At 44.7% G+C, this 23,663-nt stretch overlaps 1 protein-coding gene across 2 annotated transcripts in view; it reads left to right on the forward strand.

The window, feature by feature from the left end:
- The window catches only part of SCAF8 (SR-related CTD associated factor 8), a 220,816-nt gene that overhangs the window by 180,665 nt on the left and 16,488 nt on the right, over positions 1–23,663 (forward strand). For both annotated transcript variants that reach the window (XM_069598778.1, XM_069598775.1), the window contains exon 22: positions 14,923–15,004. The gene's annotated coding sequence lies outside the window, so the exon portion shown is untranslated. The remainder of the gene's footprint in view (positions 1–14,922; positions 15,005–23,663) is intronic.

Genomic DNA, 23,663 nt, shown 5'->3' on the forward strand with positions numbered 1-23,663 from the left:
TGTTATATTCATTAGCTTGTTTTACTTCTCAGATTCTGCATATAAGGGATATTATTTCTTATTTGTCTGTCTCTGTCTTAATTTGCTTCATACAATGTGCTCCAAATCCATCCATGTTGTTGCAGATGGTAAAGTGTCATCCTTTTTTGTGACTGAGTAATATCCCATTGTGTGTGTGTGTGTGTGTGTGTGTGTGTGTGTGTGTACACCGCAGCCTCTTTATTGAGTCATCTGTTGATGGACACTTAGGTTGCTTCAGTATCTTGGCCACTGTAAATAATGCTGCTGTGAACATTGAGGGGTGCATATATCTTTCAAGTTAACGTCTTAGTGTCACCAAGCTTTAAATGTGAAATTTTTGTCTCCAAAACTGTCTTTAAATATTTCACAATAGCCTTCTGATCACCTTCCTGTTTTAAGGGATGAATTCTTAGGACTTCCCTGGCCGTCCAGTAACTGAGACTCCATGCTTCCACGACAGGGGTCTGGGTTCAATCCCTGGTATAGGAACCAAGATTCTGCAAGCCACATAGAGCAGCTCCCCCTCCCCCACCAGCAAAAGGATATATTCTCCAGATTTATTCTGCAGTTTTCTAATCTTAACATTCTGTGGGTTTGCATTTGGTACTGAGAACCCAGGATTTGGTCTCTGGTTAGGGCTTCCCTGGTGACTCAGACGGTAAAGCATGTGCCTGCAATGTGGGAGACTCGGGTTCGATCCCTGGGTTGGGAAGATCCCCTGGAGAAGGAAATGGCAACCCACTCCAGTATTCTTGCCTGGAAGATCCCATGGACAGAGGAGCCTGGTAGGCTACAGTTCATGGGATCACAGAGTCAGACATGACTGAGCAGTCAACTTCACTATACTTTCCTTTGGGAACTTAACTAACTAATGACTTAAGGACATTTCTTACCCCTCCTTTTCCTGGCGGCCCTGGGTACCTCTGACTTCACCCTGGTTTAGCGGGACTTCTGCCTCCAGCAACAAACTAACACTCACTGGATTCCAAAGCTCCTTTTTTTTCTCTTCTCGCCCCAGCTGAAGATCTCTTTTCAAAGGACGTTAACACCTGATTTGTTGTAAGACATTCTGGAAAGCAGTCTTATCCGACACTGCTCTTACACTCTAGTGTTTGAGGGTTGGTGACCTGATTCTTCTTTTGAGGCCCTGTCTCATTGATGTAATTCTAAAACAATTTTAAACCCACAGATTAAGAACATGTGTTTCTTCATGTCACATGTTAAGAGAGACTTTAATTCATTCTGAAATCTATATTGAAGACTGTCTTAAAGCAAAATTGCAACTTTACAGCTATATTAACTACAAATTACATGGAGTCTGAGTATAGTGATCCAGAGACTCAAAGCCAACTAGAATTCTTCTTTGACAAAGGCCTCAAAGCTTTTCATTGTTGTACAGGAGGGTAGGTGGAGTGGGCCATGTGATAAGGTGGAAAGATATGTTTTCCTTCTCTGGTCTCAGTCTCAGGATGTCTGGAATGTTCTTCAAAGGTGGATCTGTCAGCATGACATTTGCTGGCTCCTTCTTGAATCCCTTTATATTTTATCTACTATCTCTCGGGACACAAGTTTCATATTTTTATTATCTACAGTAACACAGTACTTCCTCTTTTTGTCCTAAAATGACCTCTTTCAAGCTTTAAGGTGTGCCCTCTGCCTTTAGGATTGGGAAGCAATGATTCCATCTGCATTTTCTCCCTTCAGTTCCACCCGATCCTGGAGGCTTTGATGGTATCTGCTGAGCCTTTGTTGTCAAGACAGAGAAAGCTAATTTGGGTTCAGAAAACAGAACAGTTTCAAAGGAGCCCACCTCCAGGAGCCAAACCATTTTTGAGCCAGGGTTCAGTGGTCCTCACTGTTGAAATGCAGGAGCACATTGTGGTGACCGTCGGCAAAGGGTTAAGCATCACAGACAGTCTTCGTAGAAGCAGAAAACAGGACCGATCCAAAACATATAATGTATACTCCAAAATAAGCCAGGCTCGCCCCTCTTAATGGGATCACTGCAGACATGCCAAATGCTACAGCTAGTCAATTGTATACATATGGTAAAACTTTTCATACCATTCAGCGTTTGCCGCAATATGATTTTAATTACGTGCAGATTGGGTAGCTGGAAGAAAGCACTGGAACTGAATAAAGTTAAACACAAGCCCTTTTATAAATGGCCCCGGTTTAGGTTAGAACGTATGCAAACGACCGCCGGGACGGTAGGAGGAGTGTGTGGTCTGGGACGGTCTTTGGGGACAGGACGTGACTCTTCTCCAAGCTGGGGACCCGGTTCATCTGCAAGGAGAGAATTTACGGAACGGTGATTATACTCCTTTTGAAGCAGGGACTTAACGCTAATGCTTGTGCCTTGTTACATTCTTCCTGCCCCGGGACAGGGTTTGTCTCTGCAAAAAGAAATTGCTGTCTGGGCAAACATCACCTTCAACTTGAAAGACTCTGGGGTTGGATATGGCAGAGATCAGTAGTTTTGAAACTTTTTTTTCCTTCTTTCCTAATGGTACTTTCATGGGCTGTGTTCTTTGTTTCTCTGAAGTCAATTTGACATAGCAAATTCAAAAGGGGTGCTGTTTACCTCATTCAGGAAAAGAAACAGGGGGCAAATTTTGCTCGAGCCAGGCCTTGGCTGTGCAGAGGAGAAAACCACGGGGTTTGGAATGTGCTTTCCTCAAACTTGAACAGCCTAGCTTTGGTTTTCCTCAGAACTTACCAGAAGAGCTTGGACTTACTGAATATCTTTTGGGTAAGCCGCTCTGAATCCCAGCTTCTCTTTTCTGAAATGAAGATACACCCTGTGCACCCCCCGCCTCACCCCACCCTGCAAAACCAACTTACTGAGGTTTCAGGACCCAAATCCTGGCCCCTCACAGACCCTGTCCACAGGGCTGCTGGCCATCCCTGAGGAGAGCAGATGGAGTTAGTGTAACAGGGCTAAAAATGACACCTGACTTTCTGGGAGCCTCTGGGGTGATATCAGACCATTCCAAGAACGGGCAAACCCGTATTCTGTGTCTTTGCTGGTGAGATGGGAGAACCAGGAATTGAACCTGTTACAAGACTGGGGGCCCCCTTCAAGGGCCCAAGAGTGGGCTTTTGTCTAACACTAGGAAATGGATTGTCTGAGGAGACACATGTGCTGACAGAGCAAAAGGCTTTATTGGGAAGGGGCACTGGGCGGAGAGAAGCGGGGTAAGGGAACCCCGGAGAACTGCTCTGCCGCGCGGCTCGCTGTCTCAGGTGTAATGGTGACGGGGTTAGTTTTCAGGTTGTCTCTGGCCAGTCATCTGCTTGATCTGTTTGGTCTTCGGGTCCTTCCTGGTGGTGCAGACCTTGTTCAGCCAAGATGGATTCCAGCGCAAAGGATGCTGGGACGTTGGTAGGACAATACTATGGGCTGGCATCTCCCCCCGCTCTTGGCTCCGCCTGAATTCTCCTGGTTAGTTTTCAGTGGCAACACCTTGTTCCTTATCGGGACGTCCTGTTGTGAGACAACTCGTGCGTGGGGGTATCATTGTGCCTGGCCAAGGCAAGCGGTTTTGGTCAGTGATTCCCTAACAAACCTATTATAGGAGCAGGGTGAGGCCTGGATCAGGCATGGAAAGGTCTTCTCCTGTAATATCCATGAAGAAGGAGGCAGAATGAAGGGAACCCCCAGGTCATGGGAGAGGGGGATGGACTTCGGGATCCCTATTATTCGAGAGGAAACCACACCCCCCAGCACTGCTTTCGGCCTTGCGAGCAGCAGCGATTTCCATGTGCTCCCAGCCCCTGGGCTGATCAGAATGGTAGCCACGGCAGCCATGGGAAAAGGCTGTGTCATGCTTCAGCCCCTTCTCTTTGTATCTGTGAATATTTGTGTACAGACACTAATCTGTAGACATACACACTCGAGTTCTAGTTTTCTACTCTTTGGGCTTTGGTTCAGTAACTTTTCTTGGGAAAGTCACTGATTTTAGCCTAGAGGGAGTTGTGAGCTAATTAATTAATTAGCTAATTAAAGTTCTTTGGTAATAACTATCTGCGAATTGAAATGTCTCACTCCGGGGAGAAAAGGCAGGACTACCCAGTGAATGAGACTTGACCTCTAGACTGTGAATTTCTTGAGGGCACCTTTCACATCTTACCCTCTTCTGTGGGATAAATGAAGACCAAGTGAATGACTCTAAAATTAATTAATTTCACTTCGTTGAAATGGATTTTGTTAATGGACCGCTTAATAATGCGTTCAGATATACAGAAACGACATCTGTAGTATGAGTACGGTCATATAAGTTAGTTTCTCCACATTTAGGAAGAAAGGGGAGAGGGAAGAAGGAAGGTCATTTGTACTTAATTTCAAATACTGATTCCTCATTTCTTCTTTGATGTTTACTTCAGTGGCCTTAAAATATTGGATCCCCAGATAAAGTTTACTGCATCTGGAAGTCACTTCCATTCTTAGTTACCAAAATCAGAGGAAGCATATATGCTAGGGTTAGCTGCAGGGGATCTTTACTGCTCTCGGCAGCCCAAAGAATCAACCTTATTCCTAGAGGGATGCAGTCCTTTCCCCGTTGCTACCCCATTCCATCCCCTGTTGAGACCAGAGCCCTTGGTGGCCTTGGATGAGCTCAACCACAAAGAAACCATCCCCCGTCCCCCACACTAGGAAGTGGACGAGCTCATAGGAGTGGGACAGGGGCTTGGGCAACACAGAGCGGATGACCTCTTTAGGTGGAGTCTGGCTCAGGCCCTTCATTCTGGGGGCTGATATTCTCTGGCAGACCCTTTGCCACTCTGCATTTAGTTCCAAATCTATTTGTGTGCCCAGTGGTAGAGGAGGAGCTAGAAAAGCCACAACTCCTTGAAATATAGGGGCTGCCATCAATGTAGTAGGAAGCACAGACATTTAAATGATGATTGCAGCTTATACAATGTAATACTTTGCTAGAGTTGAGTTATAAACTAAGAAGAGACAGCCCTAAAGAAAACCCTAACAGTTATGCCTAGGAGTATCAGGGAAGGCTTTATGGAGGGCATGTTGGGCAGGGTCTTGAAGGATGAATAGGGGTTCACTTGGTAGAGACTCAGTGAGGGCATTCCAAGCTCTGCAGCTAAAGATATGCAGGTATCAAAAACGTGGCGTATTTCTAAACAAAAAGTTCAACGTGGTCAAAATACAGGAAAAATGGGTGAGTGGGAATTCACTGGATATGAGACTGTTGCACCAGATTGGGATCAAATTGCCATCACAATGGTTGATTATAATTATATATATGTCTGTATCTCCTGCCCAGGTGTCTGTGCTCGGAGATCAGGGATTAGGTTTTACTGACTTTCACAAGGTTGGGTACTTCTGTGCTGAAATGACTGTAGATTTACTGACTTTCTTCAGTCTTCCTGAATCTGACAGTGTTTTTAAAAGGTCCCCATGAATTTTCATTGAATGGATATTGGATGATATTGGAAGTTATTTTAGCCTAAGCTGAGGAGCTGGTCATATATCACAGTAATTTGTTTAGACTCTACCTCTTGGGGATATAGAGCCATTAAACAAGAATGATCCAAATCTATCTGTGTTTGACGAAGTAATTCTGACTATAATGTGACAGACTCATTGAGAGAGACTGGATGTTGGAAGGCCAGTTATAAAACTACTGTAATGATCTGTAAGAAATATTAGAAGGTTTGGGTGGGTGGAAACTTGAGAGATATTTATAAGGTAGCATCGACAGCTAACCCCAATTTTTGGTGACCAGTGGAAAGGGAGGGGGGAAAATTGAAGATCGCTGTTGACTTAAGACAAACTAAATCTGACTTTCAAGTGGATTTATACTCAAACCTGAAAAGGAAAGGAATATCGTAATACTTGGGCACTAAATGTAATTAGCTTATTGATATCGGTTTAGAATAATGAAATTAAGAGTTGACTAACCAATAAGATTTACGTAGACACTGGAGAGAAGGAACTAATTTATATAGTATGTGTAATATACATATTGGTTTTGTAACATACATAAGATGCAAATACACAAGTGAAGAGTGTGTTCTGATGTCGTAAATATAATCAGGGCTGCCATGTGTGGTCTCACAGGTTGTGTACTGCACAAATCAAGGAAGCAGCACCAATAATAGCAGTAGGTCACCCTGCAGAGCTACTGTCATGTCCGTCTTGGCCTTCAACTCAACAGATTCAGAGACTATTTTTAGCCGCAAACGAAGAAGTTTAAGATGGAAATCTGATAGACTTGCAAGGTTGCATCATCTGATGGAGGCCCTTCTAGAGCTGGGTCATTAGTTAGTTAGATGTGTGTTAAATGAGAGAAGTTTTTCTCCTTTTAAAGGACTTAAGCTATGTTCTTATCTTGCCTTCTGACAGCAGTGGGAAAATCCAGCTGTTCATGTGTGGTGATGTTTTAAAGCCTCCTCGTTTGTGATATGTCCCACTTCATGGTGCTCAGTGTTTCTGAATCTTGTTCATAATGAATGATGCAGCGTGACACGTGGATTCAGCCTTTAGAAGGGATAAGCTCATGGAAGCAGATGAAGAAAGTACAGTCCTTTATATTCTTTCACAACAGTCCAGTGTTGCTTTAAAATTGGTGTGGATTTTGCTCACATGCTTCAGGGGAAATAGCTTCCAACGGTGACAGACCAGACTGTAGGTTAGGCTTGTCTCCTCTGTGACCTGGCTTGCCGTGGCTGGGGTTTCTAAACCATCACAGCGGTTCTCAGCGGCCAAGACTCAGTTTGGGGGAAGTGGGAGGCTCTGCAGAACATGTCAAAGAAGAGCATCCTCATACAGGTCAGACCGCCTAGGGCTTCCGGAAAGCAGCCCAGACGACCGTGTCGTACACAATCTCCAGATGCTCGGGCCCTTGGGACCCAGTTGTCAAACTGAGTTCTAGACCGGGGCCTGGGCAAGCTCAGGTAGGGTGTACAGCGGTGCCTGCTTGCCCACAACTTATTCATCTAATGGAAACATGTCAGGCTGCCTCCTCCAGGGCCCGGCATTTATTTTAAAGAACGTTAGAAAGGAAGCAGATCGCTTCCCATCTTCCTCCCTCTTTGGGCGTGTTTATTGTGATTGGAAATCATTCTCGGCCACGTGGTTGTGGCTTTCACCCCACTCTTTGTGCTCCTAGGTGAAACAGCCCTCTGTGCAAATAAACAGAAAAGGGTGAGGGATTTTATTCAGCGACAGAAAAAGGAGTGAAGTGAGAGCCTGGAGAATGGGAGGGGAGGTCCGCAAGCTCGTGTCCTCTGCAGTGAGCATTTTCCTTGCTCGCGGAGCCAGGCCGGCGGGCAAGGTAGAGGCCCTGGCAAGGAGCCCAGCCCCAGGTGTTCTGCAGGAAACCGGACTGCCGACCCAAGATGGTTGTTTGCTAGAACTTACTTGGAGCTTATCTTGACTATTCCTGTTGAGGGTGGGGGGGATTTGGAGCTGCTCTCAACTTGATTAAAACCTGAAAGCAAGAAATAAAGCTGAAGAATTTGTGCAGTTTTGGATCATGTATATTTTAAAATTTTGTTCCAAAGCTCATAAAACCTCCAGCTGTTGGCACAACTGATGAGACTTATTTGCCATCACAATCATTTTGAACACATTCCTTTTTTATATATATCTTTTAAAACATTGTATTTGTTTATTTTTGGCACTGGGTCCCTGTTGCTGCGTGCAGGGTTTCTCTGGTGGCAGTGAATGGGGACTGCTCCCTAGTTGCGGTGAGCAGGCTTCTCCCTGCAGGAGCTTCTTGTGTTGTTGAGCTCAAGCTCCAGGGTGCACGGGCTTCAGGAGCCGCAGCTCTCGGACTTAGCTGCCCCTTGGCATGTGGAATCTTCCCGGACCAGGGATTGAACGCATGTCCCCTGCATTGGCAGGCAGATTCTAAACCACTGGACCACCAGGAAGTCCCTGGACACATTCTTAGAAGGAGGCACAAAGAACCTAAGACCACTCAGTGACTGACACAGCACACACTGCACCAGAGCCCCTCAAAACTCGGCCTTTTGTGTCTGAGGGACTATAGGCTTAAATTTTCATTCTTCTTGTCCTACTAGACCTGGAAAAGACTGTTTATTGTTAGTTAGTTCCCTATTTCAAGCCAATGCACGCTTCATGAAAATCACTTTAAAAAGAAAAAGAAACAGACTTCCACAGATACAGAAAGCCAGCACAAGACAAGTGGATGGTTTAATGAATTACTGAAGTAAAAAACTTGACTCCTGCCCCCTGCAGTCCCATCTCAGACCCTCTTCTCCCCCAGGAACAACCTCTCTTCTGAATTTCTGTGGTGACTGCTTTCCTGTGTCTAACTTTATTTTTTTAATTAAATGCTCTTTCTTTGTTGCTTTTGGTGCCCAACACTATATGAAGCTCCTCAACCCAACAAGTCAGCCCCTTCATCACTCTTAGTTAAGGCAGCCATGGGCTGGGAGGAGGCAACATTCAGTAAGCCATCTTCTACCCAACCTTCTTTCTGGAACCATTCTCTATAGGCCCCTTCATAGTTCTGAGCCCCTTTGTATCTAAGGTTCCAGGTCAACTGCATGGCCTGTAAGCCCTGCCTGCCCATCCTACAGAAGAAAATGAGAATCTTGTCTTCCGGCTTTGGCTTCTCAGAGGAGTACAAAGCCTTGAGCGCAGCTGGCTCCATCTGCTGGGCACTTTCCAACCCTGACCACCTCCACTGAGAGTGCTCTATGCGCTCCGAAGGCCGCATGTTGACCTAGACTGGATCGCAGGTCTCCCCTGCCGGTACCTCCAGCCATGGTGCGCACTGCAAATGTGAGTTTCAGGAACGTGGCCCTGGCCTGCCCCCTGGGAGCAGGCTGTGTGTTTAACTTTTAAAAATTATTTTATATAAAATTATTATATAAAATATGTATTATATAAAATTTTATATTAAAATTATTTATATAAATAAATTTTTTTTTGCTGCTCTGGGTCTTCTTGCTGCACACGAGCTTTCTTTAGTTGGAGCAAGAAGGGGCTACTCTCTAGCTGCAGTGTTTGGGCTTCTCACTGTGGTGGCTTCTCTTACTTAGGAGCACAAGCTCTAGAGTGCAGGTTTCAGTAAGTTGGGGCACACGTGCTTAGTTGCTCCATGGTATGTGGGATATTCCCATACCAGGGATTGAACCCATGTATCCTGCATTGGCAGGCAGATTCTTAACCCCTGGACCACCAGGGAAGTCCCTGTGTTATCACTCAATTGTGCATCTCTAGATTCAAAAATTTGATCTTGCCTGTTTCAGTTCAGTTCAGTTGCTCAGTTGTGTCCGACTCTTTGCAACCCCATGGACTGCAACATGCCAGGCTTCCCTGTCCATCACCAACTCCTGGAAACTACTCAAACTCATGTCCATTGTGACAGTGATACCATCCAACCATCTCATCCTCCGTCGGCCCCTTCTCCCTCTGCCTTCATCTTTCCCATCATCAGAGTCTTTTCCAGTGAGTCAGCTCTTTGCGTCTGGTGGCCAAAATGTTGGAGCTTCAGCTTCAGCATCAGTCCTTTCAATGAATATTCAGGACTGATTTCCTTTAGGATAGATGGTTTGGATCACTTTGCAGTCCAAGGGACTCTCAAGAGTCTTCTCCAACACCACAGTTCAAAAACATCAGTTCTTTGGCACTCAGCTTTCTTTATGGTCCAACTCTCACATCCATATATGACTACCGGAAAAACCATACCTTTGATTACATGGACCTTTTTTGGTAAAGTAATGTCTCTGCTTTTTAATATGCTATCTAGGTTGGTCATAGCTTTTCTTCCAAGGAGCAAGCGTCTTTTAATTTCATGACTGCAGTCACCATCTGCAGTGATTTTGGAGCCCAAAAACTAAAGTCTGACACTGTTCCATTGTTTCCCCATTTATTTGCCATGAAGTGATGGGACCGGATGCCATGATCTTAGTTTTCTGAATGTTGAGTTTTAAGCCAACTTTTTCACTCTCCTCTTTCACTCTCTTGAAGAGGCTCTTTAGGTCATCTTCACTTTCTGCCATAAGGATGGTGTCATCTGCATATCTGAGGTTATTGATATTTCTTCCGGCAATCTTGATCCCAGCTTGTGCTTCATCCAGCCCGGCATTTCTCATGATGTACTCTGCATGTAAGTTAAATAAGCAGGGTAACAATATATAGCCTTGATGTACTCCTTTCCTGATTTGGAACCAGTTTGTTGTCCCATGTCCAACAGTTCTAACTGTTGCTTCCTGACCTGCATACAGATTTCTCAGGAGGCAGGTCCAGTAGTCTGGTATTCCCATCCCTTTCAGAATTTTCCACAGTTGTTGTAATCCACATAGTCAAAGGCTTTGGTGTAGTCAATAAAGCAAAACTAGATATTTTTCTGGAAGTCTTTGGCTTTTCTGATGATCCAGTTGATGTTGGCAATTTGATCTCTGGTTCCTTTGCCTTTTCTAAATCCAAAAATTTGATCTTGCCTGTTTAGAAATATTTAAAGTACCTTTTAATTCTTTTAAAAACTGCAGATGTTTCCTTTAACTCCTTACAATTTATCTATTGAATGACCTTTAAGTAGGACTTTAAAGTATTTAAGCCAAATTCTACTAGCAACACATTCAATTACCTTGTGTAAGCTATGATTTTGAGATTTGTGTGTTTTTTTGCAAACACAGTGGTAATACCTAATTTTAATTGAAATGTGGTAAAACCTAAAAACAGACATAATTTAAAATGCTAAGAAGCCAGAAAGTTGCATTTGAATCTATATAGCGGTTGAAAGGTTGAGGTTATCTGGCTAATGTACAAGGGGAGCTTTTCATTCTCTCATACCATTGATCTTGTGATGTGTGCTTATATACAGGATTCCAGGTGGTGCTAGTGGTAACAATAGCACCTGCCAATGCAGGAGACATAAGAAAAGCAGGTTTGATCCCTGCGTCAGGAAGATCCCCTGGAGGACAGCATGGCAACCCACTCTAGTATTTTTGCCTGGAGAATCACATGGACAGAGGAGCCTGGTGGGCTGCAGTCCAGTGAGTCGCAAAGAGTCGGACACAACTGAAGCGACTTAGCATGCATGCATGTGCTTATATAGTCATTACGTCACACAGCGAAAGTGAAAGTCACTCAGTTGTGTCCAACTCTTTGCAACCCCATGGACTGTCCATGGAATTCTCCAGGCCAGAATACTGGAGTGGGTAGCCTTTCCCTACTCCAGGGGATCTTCCCAACCCAGGGATCGAACCCAGGTCTCCCGCATTGCAGACGGATTCTTTACCAGCTGAGCCACCAGGGAAGCCCCACGTCACATATGATTATCTCTATTCTAGGCAAAGAATAGAAAAACAGCTATGGCTGTGTAAGAAAAGCCCCGAACCAAAATCACGAGCAAGCTTGGAAGTTAAAGTGCGAGGGCTCTGGTGTGATGGGATCTGCCTTTCTCTTCTCGTTCTGCCACCATGGAATGCTGGCACGGCCACAGTTCTGCACCTGACTCTCACAGTCCATCCATACTTTTGTTATGAAAAATGATTATTTATTAAACTCTCTACCTTATTATTAATCTTGATTCTGGAATCTTGTTTCTGGAAAATGTTAGTTAAATCTGAGTCTTTGGTGTAAAAAATAAAAAGGTGTGGAAAAAACACGTACTCTCGGGGTTCATCAAATATAATTTCATTTACTTGCGGGTACTAATATTTTGCATTTTTACCTGATAATAGTTTATTAGCTTTGGTAATAATAACTAAAATGGCGAATACTTGCAGACTAACTTTTAGTTCATGAGATGCTCTTTCTCATGAACTATCTGTGTTTTTATAGAATAAAACCATCCCACACAAAGTATCTCTTCTGCTTTCATCGTCTGCTAGTGTTCTCTGCTCAGCCGGTAGTGAAGAGAAACTTATTAAAGTCATAGGTGTTGAGTGAAAAAACATAAATTATAAACATCTAGTCATTATCTTTCTATACATTTCTGGAGCTGTTTATTTTGTATAGTAGCCAATTCTTAAAATCATCACATAAGTCTGTACCGTGAAAAATATGGGTTAAATAATGGATAATTAATCTTGACATAATCTCATGGTATTGCTTCTTAAAAATATATATATATGTAAAAACCATATGGCACCAGGATGACACCGAGAGAACTGCCGTCCTGAGCTGTCTTATTGCATAGTCACTTAAACCCACATGAGAGAGCTTTACAATGAGTCACTCAGGTTCCTCTACAGGAAGATCATTTTTCTCTTGCCTTGAGTCTGTACTCAGATACCATGTGGCCATCTGGTGGACTGCCACAAATCCTGGACCTGTAAGCATGGTATCTACGATACATCTGAAGGAAACTGCATTAAAAGGAAAGAAAATTGAGTCACTGTTTTATCCTGATCAGAAAGGTCACAGTAACCTGTCGTCCCAAAGGAGGCACTATTCTTGAGAAGATTACAGTGGGATGGTGGGGGTTAAGAGACCTCCCAGCAGTTCCCACAGTTCTAGCAATTCAGGCTAGGTTTGGGTTCCATTTCCTTGAGGTTTAATCCCCTCTTCTGCCTCTGTTGGTGTTATTGGGCCTTTTGTGTCTCCATGGGTGCCATCTTCTTTCCCAGACTATGCAAGAGGGGGACCCCACTCTGATTTCCTCTCTAGTCCTGGAAAATTCACACCAGCCCTTCTCAAGCTCTTCCTAGCTCTGAGCATTAGCTGTGCGCATCCCATCCTTAAGAGATGTGTCTTTCATGAGGAACCAAAATTGTCCCCAGCTTACTCTGGCACTAAGTGAAAATTAATCTGCGGGCAGACACTTCCTCTTGTTCACACTTACCATTCTGTATAGCCTTCTAATAGAGCACTTGTCACTTTGCTCTAGAACTTGAGAGCTTTCACATTTCCTCTCACCATCACCTGCAAAAGAAAATGTATTTTCCGTTGCAAACCAGCACACAAAGATGTGTGTCTATGTATATGATTGATACAGAGATAGAGACATATATCCGTGCGAGTTGCCTTACCTTGACTGCACGCTCTCTGATATCTTCCATTCTGTGCTATTCTCTTCTATGCTGTTTGTTTTTGTCTGTGCTGGGTCTTTGTTGCTGTGTGTGGGCTTTCTCTGGTTGTAACGAGTGGGCGCTACTCTTCATTGTGGTGTTCGGGCTTCTCTTGTTAGCACAGACTCGAGAGTGTGGGCTCTGCAGGTGTGGTATACAGACTTCGTTGCTCCTCTGCACGTGGGATCTTCCCCGACCAGGGATCGAATCTGGGTCCCCTGCATTGGCCGGCTGATTCTTAACCACTGGACCCCCAGGGAAGCCCCTATCTATGTATTCTGAGTGCTGATCAAGACCCATTAAACTGGTTTCATGATTCTGTCTGTTTGGGTCACACGTTGCTGTTGGAACCACATAGTTCTGGTTAATGTGCCTGACACCCCCGGCCCCATCCCTGCCAGACTCCGACCTCCCTGTGGGTAGAAGGCGAAGCTTGTCCCTTTCTCCTTTGCATACTGAGCATCCACCTTGGTGCCTGGCAGGTAGCAGATGCTCAGGTTAATATTAGTTGCACCAAAGAGCTCAGCCTCATTTGTAAAATCTGTGAAATGGAGAGGTGCCCAGGCATACCTGGGGGGCAGTTGTGAGAACAGAATGAGAGCATATATTTAAAGCACGGAACACAGGGCCTCGTACCAACAGACGCTCAGTTAACACTTGCTTCTCTCTGACTTTCTAGAACTGGCTCTCTCTTTAACGGACTACCGGAACTGTGCTGCACTTTAAGTATAATGAGATGTTTGAATTCCTTTAGCCTAAGGCCTTCAGCCACTTGGGCATGCTGAGATTTTCCAAGATGCCATGAAGCCAGGGACAGATAGCCTTCAGGGAGCACAGTTTCTTTTGGGGTTTAGCACAGGCCAGGCCTTGGCTGGAAATAGGGAACAGTCACAGGGGTGAGTTGGTTTTGCCATCCCCTGTGCGTGCGTACTCAGTCGCTTCAGTCATGTCCAACTCTTTGCGACCCCATGGACTGTAGCCCCCCCCACCCCCCCACCCCCGCCAAGGCTCCTCTGTCCATTGAATTCTCCAAGCAAGAATACTGGAGTGGGTTGCACTGCCCTCCTTCAGGGGATTTTCCCAACCCAGGAATCAAACCCGCATCTCTTATGTCTCCTGCATTGGCAGGTGGGTCCTTTAACACTAATGCCACCTGGGAATCCCTTGCTATATCCTAGTGGGACTCATTTCTTCATAAAGAGTGGGACGAGCTCATTATTAGAGCTTTGTGGCAAAAATGAAAATGACTTCCACATTTAAAAAGACTATGCGTTTAAAATCAACGTGAAATTTAGAGTATTTTGTAACTCAGAGGTCTTTATAAGAACTATTATATTAGAAAGACTATGCCTAAATAATGTCTGATGTAGCCGAAAGAGCTCTGATGGAAGAACTTCTGGTTTGATCCGCAGTAACTGGCCACTCGATTGTGAGTGGGACAGCCTCTCTGGATCTTATTTCTTCATCTATGAAAGGAGACCCTGCTCCATTCCCAAAATCCTCTGATTACAAATATGGGCTTTCAAATCCATTTTACATTCACTGGGTCATATTAATCAACAGGGAGATAACATTTCCCTTTTCTCAGCTGCAGAGTCTGAATCAGATACAGTGCCTGCAACCTTTTCTCTCAATAATTGTTGCTTGCCACTCTCAGAAATGCCGAATGCTGCTTAGCTGACCTGATCACCAAAATGAAGTCAGATCATCTGTTATCTTCAGAGATAGAACTTCAAAAATCGGGCTTTTGTATGCATCACTACAGTAATAGTTTGTTCTAAATTGTACGTTACTTGGCCCATGAGATGTAACCTCTTCATTTAATGTGTTGTGAATTGATCATTCACACATGAGTAATGTAATGAGCCACTTGCTGTTTTCTTCTAGGACAGAATGACTCGGAAGATAATGGAGCTTCGAAGTCTAGCAGGATATGAAGTCTTTCCTCTTCTGGTTTAAATTTAAGAAGGTCAGTAGTGAGTTTCTTTTGCTACCAGCTGGTACTTGCCCATCTTCCCCAGTTCTTAACAAGCAGGCTTTCCTGAAGGTAGCAGGGCGGTTAGGAAGGCCTTTGCTGCATTGGTATGGAAGTCAGGATTTTTTCAGATATCTAGAAGTAAAATGCTTAGTGTGGAGAAGTTAATGTGGCAGCGAAGTTCTGTGCCACCAGCTCCCTAATATAGAGCTTCTCTTTTGTTTCTTCGCAATACTACCCTCCCAGGTACTCCCCACCAAGGCTCTGATGCAAACGAAAATCAGATAATAAGTGACTCAGCTTGAAAGGTTAAGCTCCTCACCAGAAATGTCAAAAAGGACTCCATTACCTTTGTTGTTTTCAAAATGAACAGAGTCAGCTTCCACAGGGCACCAGGATGGTGGCACGTTACTTCTTATGTAAAGAAAAAAAGGAGCTGGTGTCAGAAGCGGTCTTTTTCTGACTCATTTGCTCTCCATTTTTTGCTCCTGTTTGGCTGATTATGTTAACCTTCTGCTCAGTCTCCATGCCCTATCTAATTTTGCCACTTTCCACCTAAAATTAAATGCATGTCGAACCCTGTCACTGCTCTGAGCAGCTCTCTGATTAAACTCAGCCCCCTGCCTGGCTTCCAAGGTTCTGTGGCCTGATATCCACCCCCATCCTCCTCTCGCGATGCCCCTTGCTCATTCCTAGACCTGTTGGGTCCCTCTTTGCTCTTGGCTGTTCTCTGTCTGATATTATCTCCAGCCTCCTCCTCCCCTGACTGCATTGCAAGACAGGGATCAGCCCCTCTGGGCAGCCTTTCCGGGACCCCCACCCCCACCTCCATAGTGGGCAGCAGGCCTCTCCATGATCCCTTGGTCTCTGCACACACATCTCCATACCTACACTCACCACTTCATGTCCATTTAACAGTTTTACTTTTAAGTCATTTTTGCTGAAAATTCAGGGACTCTCCAGCGAGATCAGATTTCTGAAAGATGTACAAAAACATAGAAAGAGAAGGATGAATAACCAAGGGTGAACGTGAGAAGAGATTTAGGACAGCAGAAGCCTTAAATGAGCTTTGACTTGCAAAGATGCAAAAGCTGGTATTCATAGAAAAGACTTTTAAAACTATTTCTAGCCAAAATAAGAGAGAATAGGGAATAACAAGTGTCAGGCTGGAGAAACTGAGCATGAGCAGGCCACTATTTTTGTAGATATCACAGGGGGCATTTTAATGAGCAAAAGGGGCGGGACCCCTCCAGCCCTGAGAGGTTGATTCTATAAAACAGGTCAGTGATTCTGTAAAAACAGATGTTGAAATTCTGCATGAGGTCCACACACATCCCAGGACTTGAGCTAGTAAGATAATTCTAGAGTTGGAAAGACAGCCTGCTGAAGAGTTATCAATAATTATTGCTTTCACCTAAAATGCTTAAAGCAGCTTTTAGAGTTAGTGAATTTATTCCCAGGACATGGTTTACACTCTGAGATGATCTGATTCATCAAGTGTGCACCATCGTTAGTGATAATGCTCTGCACTCAAACAGCCCCTTTCACCTGTGGATCCCAAAGACTTTTGTAAGCATTACTTAGTTCTCACATGTAACTCTGAATCCACCTGCACACTTGTGAAGTGGTTGTAAACAGTGTTACGACCTGGACAAAGCCAGATCACTGTGATGGCATCTCCCGGGTGTCCAGTTGTTGCTGGCGGCTGAGATACCTGAATGAACTCCAACCTCCTCCCGCCATTGATGTCAGATGTTCTGACATTCAACTATCAAATAAGGTACAAAATTTGCAGGAAATTTCTTGACTTCTAATCAGCATTTGAGTTTGAGAATGGTATATCCCATCTGGCTTTGTCTTGTGTTCTGTCCCCTTACACAAACTCACACACAAAGGCAGAGCTGTGTGGAAGGTTCTGGGACAACAAGACTGACCACTTTACTGTTGACTTACCATCTGCCCTGCCCCCCACCCCATGGTCCACCCGCTCCAGATCCAGTTAACACTTAACACCATTTAACTAGTTACAGGGAATTCCTCTGGGGTTGGAGATGAAGGGAAAAGCTTACCTCCCACCCCCTGTGGTTCTGACTGTGACACATTTTAATAGTTAAAAGCTAAAGAAAACCTGATGCCTTCATTTCCTCTCCATCTGTCCCTTCTTAACCCCCTACAGTCTAGCTTGCATCCTCTCCCCTCTTCTGAAGTCACTTTTTAAAAAGTCTTCAATGACCTCCTCGTGGAATTCCACAAGGCATTTCTGGGGGTCGTTCCACTTGACCTCCCTGGTAATGCTACCCACCCTGCCCTCCTCCGAAGTCTCTTTTCTCTTGACCTCTGTGGCCCTGAGATCCCCACTTTCCTTTCCTCTCTCTGGCCATTTCTCTTTCCTATTCGGAGGAAATCCGTCATTCCTGTGGTCCCTGAGCATCTCTGAACCTCCTGTAGAATAACCCTTATCTCCCATGGGATAGAGACAGGGCTACCCCCTCCCAGACTGGAAAACCCAGAGACCACATTCTTTCCTCTTTTCCTCTGGTTTTCTATATCCAGTGGCTCCCAGAGGTCCTACTTTTCCTCTGAAGTAGCTCTTAGCACTCACTGCCTTCTTGGTTGGGCCTCAGCACCCAGAGCCTGGTCGCCCAGACTCTTTTAATCCTGTGCATTAACAAGATATGTTTGTACAATTCCCTCTTCCAGTTTTTGATGGTTTCCGTATTACGTGCTGGACTGGGTGGCTTAAGGAGTAGAATTTTATCTTCTCACAGTTCTGGAGGCCAGAAGTCCAAGATGGAGGTGCCATCAGTGTGGGTTTCTGATGAGACTCTTCTGTCTTGTAGAGGGCCACTTCCCTGTGTCCTCACATGGCCTCTTTGTGTTTGCAGAGAGAGGCAGAGAGAGACAAAGACAGACAGAGAGAGAGCAGAGAGAGAGAAAGACAGAGAGAGGGAGGCCTGGTGTCTCTTCTTCTCTTTTTCTTTCTTCTATCAAAATCAGGGTGAACACTTATGACCCTATTTAATCTTTATTACCTCCTTAAGGCCCCATATCCAACTACAAGTCACATTGGCGCTTAGAACCTCGACATACAAATTTGGGGGTGATGCACAAGTCAGTCTGTAGTAGATATATTTTCTATTCAACTGGTATGTTTATTTAAAATATATAAAATATACTCCAAAAAAAGATGAGAATTTAAAAAGCAAGTACAAATATGAACTCTGCTGTTTTCTCCCCATATCCCAGGGCATCACCTCAGTGTGCCTGGGGTACACTCCGCCTGTTCAAAACCGCAGACCTGGGCAATGTCGGCAGTGTCCTGCCGGCTCAGTCCACGCTAGGCTTTCACATCGGCTTCCCCTCTGGCTCAGCCTCCCTATCAGCCTTTGTGAAACACTGGTTCCTTCTTCCCCCACTCTCTGTGAGAACAGTGGTACCCTGGGTTGCCCAGGAGAGGCCAGGCCACTGCCAGCATGAACCTCAGGGTCCTCCCCGTCCCAACACGACGTCTGCTTCAAGCCGTTCCTCTCACCACCTCCCTTGGAACGCGCTCCCTGCTCCTCTGCAGGTCGGGGCCTCCAGCTCACATCCTCACCACACTCCCCGTTCACTCCCACCTGTTCGTCTCTCCCTCCCTGCAGCTCCCTCCCATCCTCTGGTTCAGGGGCCCCTGCAGCTCAGCAGTGTTACTTCTGCATTCACTGGCGCCATCTTTCCTCCTCAAATGGATTACAGGCGCCAAGAGCTCTTGGAGGCTTCTTCTTGCAGGCTGCTTCTTCGTTTTACGTCCTCCGCTGAGCACAGCCTCTGAGCCTGTCCTCTGTCGCTGCAGTGCTTCTCTGTCCTCTTTCCAGGGGTGGTGGTTGGGCAGAGACCACCGTGCAGGCCTTGGAAGCAGCGACGCCATCTGACTTACTGATCACGGGTGTGTTTGTGGCCCAGATGTGTTTGGGGCAGACAGCTTCATACGATTGAGTTCCTAAACCTACTCCAGCTCAGCTTCTTGCCAATGGTATTTCCCAGAACTTAGTAATATAGTCTCCTAAAAATTTAATAGAAGAGAAGTTGGCTGCTTATTGAAAAGCAGACTCTTGACTGTCGACTCAGATTACCTTAAATTAATGTTGACGAATGCAAGATTTATTAAGAAAGCATCCCTCTGTTTAGTGCCCAGTGGGGTTCAGGATGTGCGTGTAAATCATTCAGATAACAATTTTCCTGGGTTGAGCACTTGGCATTCGCCCACCACAAGTCACCTATAAATAGTGCACCTATTCACAGATGGCAGAGCTGGGATGCTGGCAGTGAACACTCAGGAAAAGAATGGCTTTGAACTCTGGAAAGGCAGCAAGCCTGGAGCTGTTTCCAGATCTTGAATCCCCCTTTAAAACTCACCAGCTCATGCTGACCTGAGAATTTCAAACCAGTGCACTAAAGTGAAGATACCATCTCACTTCCTGAAGTTTATCTTTATGGCCCTGTGGCTGCGGTCCAGTTTCCAGATACGTGTTCGGGGGCCATGCCATTACTGGGGTGAACGGCCTTGGAGACCTGTTAGCTGAAACTCACTCTTCTCTGTGCCGTGAATATGTGCTGGCTGCAAATTGGTTTCCTGATCCCCTTGTGGGTCCGATTGCCCTGCAAATTGAATTGTTTAAGGTGTAAACTATGTGTTTTTTCCCCTCATCTACAAGGTGAACTTGGCAGACTCAGTGTGTGTCATAATTGTGTTCAGAGTCCACAAGTCATTGCATAGTGTGTGTTTCAACTATGAGGTTGTTCAGGGTCCTGAACCAGGATTATCTCTCCAGCCTCTTTGAGTGATAATTGGTTGCTAAGGATGCTAACTGGCGCTGTGGGTGACACCCACTTAATCTGCAGAGACCATGCAGGTAACCTTCAGGCCACGTTGCTCAGATTAAAGTGTGGTTGTGGCTCTCCTCTAACGGTTCATTGTTGGATTTTCCTCTTGGTTCCTTTTTACTTTTGCATAAGAGCTACCTGTGTCTATGATGTGGAAAGCAAAGGTCTGAGTTGGAGAGAGAGACGGACCTGGGAGAGGCTAGTGCTGGCCATAGGAATGCCTGCTTCATGAATATTTCTTTGAGATTTTTGAGCCTTTTCTTTTCACAAGAGACCCACAGAGAGGGATTTCCCTGACGATCCAGTTGTTAGGACTCTGCTTTTCCATGGTTGAGGGCTCCAGGTTCAATCCTAGGTTGGGGAGCTAAGATTCTGCATACTGTGCGGTGAGGCCAAAAACCATTTTTTTCTTTCAAATAAAAATTAGGAAATAAAAAGAGAGACCTGCAGAGAAAGAAGGAGGGCACGGGAGGGGAGAGAGGAAGGGAAAGATCAAGAAAAGAAGAAAGAAAAAGCATGAAAGGAAAAGGAAGAAGGGAGAAAGAAAGCAGTCTCCCTGTGGGTCCCATGTGGTTTTGTGAACCCGCCTCTCTGAGCAGAGTTTAACTCGGGACACAGCCTCCCCTCACAGCCTCCCTCCACTGTGGCTGCTGGCAGGGGCCGCGGGGACATCACAGATGGCACCGGGGAAGGATGTGAGGGCCGGCCTTCTCCCTTCCCCGGGCCCTGGGCTGAGGCCTGTGTGGGGAATACCCACGTGGGTTGCCAAGTCAAGCATTTTCATGGCCTGAGTCACACAGACAAGAGTTTTACTCTGTGAACACAAACCAGGCGAATGAAGAACCAAACTCCGATCCCAGAAGGCAGGGCAATGATCATTAAGTGCCATTCTGTGCGCTCAGGGTAACTGTCCACACCGTTCTTTGCTGGTTCTGTTCTGGACAAGGGCAACGCGCGCTTCCAAGGCCTTGTCAAGCATCAGGCCCCGTCATTGCTTTCTTTCAACCCGGCTTTGAAGCCGGACGGTGCAAACCAGGATGGAGTTTGGAAAGTCTGTGTTCATCGCTGGGGTTTAATTAAAATACACTGAGCCTTGCAAAAACTAGTGGTTTGGAGTAATGGAAACTTTAGGGAATCAGAAACAGAGAGTGATCCCTGGAAGAAAGGTCTGATTTTCTCCTCAAGCCTTGGGTTTCTTGCCATCCATTTCCTCCCAGACTTGTAGTTGACGCCTTCTTAAACATATGAATTATTTTTCTTTCTTTTTTTTTTAAACATGTGAATAGTTTTTGAAAAATTTATTTTTAAATTGGAGTATAATTGCTTTACTTGTGTGCGTGCTAAGTCACTTTAGTCATGTCTGACTCTTTGCGACCCTGTGGACCGTAGCCCAGCAGGCTCCTCTGTCCATGGGATTCTCCAGGCAAGAATACTGGAGTGGTCGCCACGCCCTCCTTCAGGGATCTTCCCAGCCCAGGGATGGAAGCCGAGTTTCTTATGTCTCCTGCATTGGCGGGTGGGGTTTTCGCCACTAACACCACCTGGGAAGCCCCATAATTGCTTTACAATATTGTGCTTGTTTCTGCTGTTCAACAGTGTGAATCAGCCGTATGATACATTATATCCCCTTCCTCTTGATGAATTATTTTTCTAGTAAGAGACTAACCAATTGTATTATCACAAGTAATCACTTATATAGAAGAATTATCCAAATATTCATACTATTTCATATTCCCCTTCTGTTGGATTGATTTATAAATACATATTTATCACATACCTATTATGTGCAGAGCAAGTGAGAGGTGCAAGGGGTACAATTGTGAGCACCGCTGGACCAGCCTGGCCTCTTTCCTTGTGGAGCTCCTTACATCTTTCGGTGCCTCTTGGTCTTTCTATGTTAAGAGCGTGGCATTTAGCTTGGTCTTGAGAAGTGAACCTGACATTCACAAAGTGTCAGTTAGTTAAGAAAAAGAAATGACTTTGAATACAGACCTTGTCACCAACATACAGTTGTATATAACTAAATATATATCTCTAATAGTGATGACCTAGCAGTATTCTTCAAAGCACGATTTACACATGTTTCTCCCACATATCAAACTTCATTTCAGCAGCTCTGTAAATCCGTCAGAGGGGGGATTTCCTTGGCTGTTGCTGAGAGGCGGGTCTTGACTGACCTCAGGCTCTTGAGAACAGTGCTTCTCAAAGTACTTTTTTGCATCCAAGTCACATGGATGTGTTTGATAAAATTCAGATTCTTTATCCTCACTCCAGATCCACAGAATTAGACTCTCAGGAGTTCAGGATCAGAAAGATGCATTTTTTTTTAATTTTAATTTTTTTTTAACGCCGAAAACATTTTGCATTGGGGTATAGCTAATTAACGATGTTATAGTTTCAAGTGAACAGCGAAGGACTCAGCCATACATATACATGTATCCTTTCTCCCCCAAACTCCTGCTGCTATCCAGTTGGCACATAACATTGAGCAGACAGAGTTCCATGTGCTGTACAATAGGTCTTTGTTGGTTATCCATTTTAAATATAGCAGTGTGTACATGCCCTTCCCAAACTCCCTATCTAGCCCTTCCCCCTGGCAACCGTTAAGTTCGTTCTCTAAGTCTGTGAGTTTTAGAAAGATCCATTTCTAACAGGCACTCCCCCAGTCATTTTTGTGCAAAGTAAAATTTTAAGAACATTATTTTTCTAGCATTCTTGTCAAAATCAACGTAAAAACAATCAGTGGAATGGTCAAACCAAAGAAACTCAATCCAATATTTGGGGGTGGGGAGCTGATATCAGGCAGGTCTGTGATAAGTTTATTTAGCATCATATAGCACCTCCCCCCAAAGGAATAAATAATAAAATGATGCTCCTTACATTTAGCTGGCTGTGCCTATGACCTTAGTCAAGTCATTTGATTTCTTACTTTCCTCATCTGCAAAATGAGAAGCTGGTCTTCATGATCTTTAAGCACATTTTTTTTTCTTCTTTTTTATTAATATCAACAAACTAAGTAGATACCTGAAGCTGACACTCCAATACTTTGGCCACCTGATGTAAAGAAATGACTCACTGGAAAAGACTCTGATGCTGGAAAAGATTGCAGGCAGGAGGAGAAGGGGACGACAGAGGATGAGATGGTTGAATGGCATCACTGACTCAATGGACATGAGTTTGAGCAAGCTCTGGGAGTTGCTGATGGACAAGAAGGCCTGGTGTGCTGCAGTCCGTGGGGTCACAAAGAGTTGGACATGACTGAGTGACTGAGCAACAACAACAAAATAGGTACCTGCAGTGGCGCCAGTACTTCTACCCTTTCCTGTCCATGCAACCCTCCCATGTGTGATGCAAATACTGGTCACCAGGAGATTAAAGGCAGAGACAACAAGATTAGCATAGCAGAAACAGGTTAACTAAGTTATACATTCAGACTCCAATTTTAATTGTTTTCTCTTGTCTTCCTTCTTCTACTGAATAATATTCTTTTTTCTGCTGTTATATAGTGATTGAGTTCATCATCTTTAAGTCATTCATCCACTTATGTAACACTTAAGGAGCATCCAGTGTATTCCAGGACAAGGCTGTACGTTGAGCACGTGGACATGAACAGTCTGACCTCATATAGTTTTCCCTCTACTAAAATCAGTACATTTGAACCCAAATAGTTCACTGATACCTTTTCAATTCTAAGTTCCTTCTCCTGAAAGGACAATGTAGAAAAATGTTAAAAACATAATGACCAAAAAACAAAAAAAGACAAGGGTTTTTTTCTTTTTTTTTGAGCTAT

Source organism: Ovis canadensis, chromosome 8 (genome assembly GCF_042477335.2).
Source record: "Ovis canadensis isolate MfBH-ARS-UI-01 breed Bighorn chromosome 8, ARS-UI_OviCan_v2, whole genome shotgun sequence".
Lineage (NCBI taxonomy): Eukaryota > Metazoa > Chordata > Mammalia > Artiodactyla > Bovidae > Ovis > Ovis canadensis.